General features: G+C 44.3%; 1 long non-coding RNA gene across 1 annotated transcript; it reads left to right on the forward strand.

Moving 5' to 3' along the window:
* The first annotated feature begins 2,391 nt into the window (after positions 1 to 2,391).
* LOC112952052 lies at positions 2,392 to 2,816 on the forward strand. The gene is made up of 2 exons (XR_003250319.1): positions 2,392 to 2,509; positions 2,587 to 2,816. It is a non-coding gene; the product is annotated as an uncharacterized LOC112952052 (long non-coding RNA).
* Positions 2,817 to 3,894: the final 1,078 nt, after the last annotated feature.

Below are 3,894 nucleotides of genomic sequence, written 5' to 3' on the forward strand. Positions count from 1 at the left end.
TCCGGACGAGCCGAACTTGGGGCCACCCGCCCGGAGGCGCCTTCCTCACAGCCCCGCTGGGCTGTGTGCGGGCGGGAGGCGCCGTGCAGCAGAGCTGGGCGCCCCAAGGGCTGCGCTGGCTCGTGCGGCTGCTCGTGGAGCTCACAGTCCCCAGAGATCGGGGTCCCCCTGGGCTCTGGTCCTCAGGGAAATTAAACTTGCCTTTTTCTTCTGTTTCTTTCCGGAGAATTGGAGGGTCCATCCCCATTGCCAGCTGCGGGCAGGAGGGTTCTGCCCTTGCTGCTCCCGCAGGCTGTGCGAGCAGGGGCCGTGCGGGACCTGCCCTGCTGCGGGGGGCGCCGCTCGCGTTTTCCTGCCCGCAGGCGCCGGGGAGGCTCCTCGTGGAGCGACCTTTGGAGCGCGCCCCGCATGGCAGCGATGCCCCTTCCCAAAGAGCACGGGAGAGTTTGGGGCGAATCCCGATCGCACCGACGCCTCCAAGCAGGGCTGTGGACAGATGCTTGGAGCAGGTGTCAATCCAAGGAGAGCGGATGCTTTTAGGAATGATTTTTGCAACCCGCCCTCCGTGTAACTCGCTGAATGAGAGTCAAGCATTAGTTTGTCTGAAGAAGCGACTCCTCATTCCTGGAGTGTTTCTGGCAGCCTCGCGTCCGCTCTGTGGTTTTCCCAGCTCGGCGGTGGTGCTGGATGGGCCCGGTACAGAGCAGTGGGATGGTGGTTGTGTCGCGTCACTGTCGTGGGGCTGGTTGGAGGCAGAGTTCAATGCTTGATTTGCACAGCTACCTTTGAAGCTCTACCTGGAGCGCAGTGGCCCTGAAATTCCCCATATGTCTGTCTGTATGTGTGTGAATAGGTGTGTGTGCATGGGTACCATGTATGTGCAACAAACGTGCAGTTCATGTTGCGGTGATCTTGAATACCTGCTGACTCTTGAAAATGAGATTCTGAAGACGATCATATTTCACTATGGCATATCTTATATTCCCTGAATATATTGTTTCAAACATGTCTGATTTTCTTTTTTCTTCTTCTTTTTTTTTTTTTTTTTAATAGTGATGTTAGTGCACTTTCTGGAGTGAGTTATCATTCATGGTCAGAATGACAGTAATGCTTCTGCACTAAGCAGAAGTAAAATAGTAGAACAGTCCCTACGGTGTCTGTGGGGAGTTTTCTGTTGAGAAGAGGTGAGTGTGGGGGGTAACAGTCGAGACTACAGCCTCAGGCAGGTGGTAGTATAAGCTTAAATATAACAAGTGAGGATGCACATATGAATACATCTATTAAGTATAATGTAAAATGGATTATACTCTATAGAAAATAGCATCAAAATTCAAATGAGATGTGATGGTTGAAAGGTATGAATATGTGTGTATATATCCATAGCTAATTGGATTCTGGTGACTGAATTTCTAAATTAATGCAATTTTTATTCACTGAGTGAAACATTAAAGGTTTGTATTTTCTCCTCTTTGTGTCTATCTTCAAGTCCAAACCTTAATGAATTACACTAGAGCTGTCATAAGGTGGGTGAATGCATCAGCTTTTAGGGATATAAATATCTGTTCACAAATGAGTATTTTTAACCTCCAAAAAGGGGGAAGGGAGCTATGGATTMTAGAAACTAAGGTTGCAGTAACTTTGAAATATGCAAATAGAATTATATCTCTTGCTGATTATGTTTCATTCTTCTTATACATGGGAAGCTATCGATTTTTTTTTAATGAGAATAGTCTACACTATATGACTATTTTGCTCTCTTCTGAAAAGTAGATTAGCGCTTGGAGAGCTTAGGTGACTAATACCAATTTTAGTGCTAGTCTTGGGCAATAAAACTAATTCTAGCCTTTAGGCTGGTAGCCAACTCATTACGGAAATTCTCCCAGTGCTTCTTTTATTCACTCCTAGCTGGTGACTGAGGGAGCCCTGGCCATGAATCAAATTGAAGCTACTTTGATGTCGTGCGACCTGGGGAGGTGCAGCCACGCGTCAGCCGGTGACACGACGCTGCCCTGCAAGTGCAGGCCATCCGCTTTGTRCTTATAAAAACAACCTTTGACTTGGAATGAACTTTGGGAGAGAATTTAGTTTTCGAGAACCGGAGTCGCGAATCATTTTCTCTTCTCCTCCCTTTATTGATTTTGTACTTTGTAAAACAGAAACTCTTTATGGATGTTTTTCTGCAAGGTCTCTTGTGTTTACCTCTGACTTACCGGAGCGGTGCAGTGTTTTAAGCACTTGTGAGCCTGCCTGCCTCCTCCCCACATAAGTGTAGACTGGATTTGGGCGATGAGCAAGTGTTTTTGGCAGTCACTCGCAAGGGACAGGTGTGCTTTTTAGCTAATTGCTTTACTGAAATCTTCTTTTTTTTCCCACCTGAAATTTAGGAGGTATGTTATCCCTGAACTGTCAGGACTCTGAGCTGCTTGGATGAATGAATTGCTTCATAAAGGCTTCTGTGAAGTCAAAGAGAGGGTCTCAGTCTTGAAGGGAACACCTGGCAAGAAATACTGTGAGAATTTGCTTTTTGTTTAATAATATGCTGATCATAGAGACTTCTTTTTCTTAACTTTTCATCCCTTCTCTCAGAATCATCAGGTGGACTTACGTCTTCTTTTGGCAAAGAATTGAACACTCTGGTCATCAAAAACRTGTTACCTGCCCCTCTGTTTGTGCCATGATGCGACGTCTGCCTTGCTTGGAATACATCTGTACGTGCTGTGGAGGTGCCAGGCAGTGAAAGGGACTTGCATGCAAGTTAGACCACCTAGGCTGTCACCTCTGCTTTTGTTGTATGTGGGCTGTATATAAAACACGTCTGTGATTCCTTGAAGATTAAAATATGCTAAAGCCTATGCAGTGAAATGTTGCACATGTATGCGTGACATCCTCATAGACATGTCACAAGTATCCTTGAAACTTAGAAACTGTGGTCAGTGAGGATAACAACTGTAATTAAAACATCCTTTTTTCAGATCTAGTTTCCCTGTAGCCTAAATATGTCTTTGTTTTCAGTGCTTTGGCATTCTGGCGCTGTTTGATATTTTGTGTCTCTCTAATACTACATAAAGGAAATACCTCATTCTTGCAGCCGTTACGTTTGACCTGCCTGACCCTCTTTTGAGATAAATTTGATTGTAATGCTGTGTGTGCTGTTCAGAATAGGTCATTTGCGGAGTGTGGAATAGGACTGTGCTGCCTTTGTTCTTTCAGAATCTTTCATACTTGGGTTACATTAAAATTCATATGACACAATTTTCTCCTGCGCTGGCTGTGCTCGTAGGCTGAAACTTTCCTGTTGCAGATTGGAAAGATCTCTTTGTTACCTCCTAATAAACGGAGCTGCGAGGATCTCCTGCGTTGTCGAAGTGCTGCTCCTTGGGAGAAGAAACAGTTAGGTGTCGTGTTCAGGAGTCTAATTAAAAAACAAGCATTTTTGCTACTTCAGTGGTCTGGTTCTGACYCATTTTGACTTTCAGAGTCACGATCTTTTTGTTTGTTTGTTTTCATCTGCTTTGTGGCACACCTTGGCCACAGAACAAAAGAATTCCTTCCCTTTCAGACGAAATTTGAGAGAAAATTTTCATTGAGTTTGTGAATAAATACTGGTTTTTTGTTACTTTGTTTCATTTTGTTTTTAATGTGTTTCCACATACTGAGTAGAATTATGTCCTGAGTGGTTCAGCTTTAATTCTAATACTGCTGTCCAAAGAGAAAATTGGGCCTGCCAGTCAGCCTTGATTGAGTAATAAATAACAGGTTGTTGTTAGTCACCAAATAAGAAGTTTCACCAAATAAAACCCCGTATTTTTAACCATACTTTAAAATCACTGCAGGTAGCTCTTATGGAAATGAACATAGTGTTTCTCCTTGAGATGTTAATGCTGATTGACTGAG

This window comes from Nothoprocta perdicaria, unplaced genomic scaffold, assembly GCF_003342845.1.
Source record: "Nothoprocta perdicaria isolate Ctin4 unplaced genomic scaffold, notPer1 scaffold_388, whole genome shotgun sequence".
NCBI lineage: Eukaryota > Metazoa > Chordata > Aves > Tinamiformes > Tinamidae > Nothoprocta > Nothoprocta perdicaria.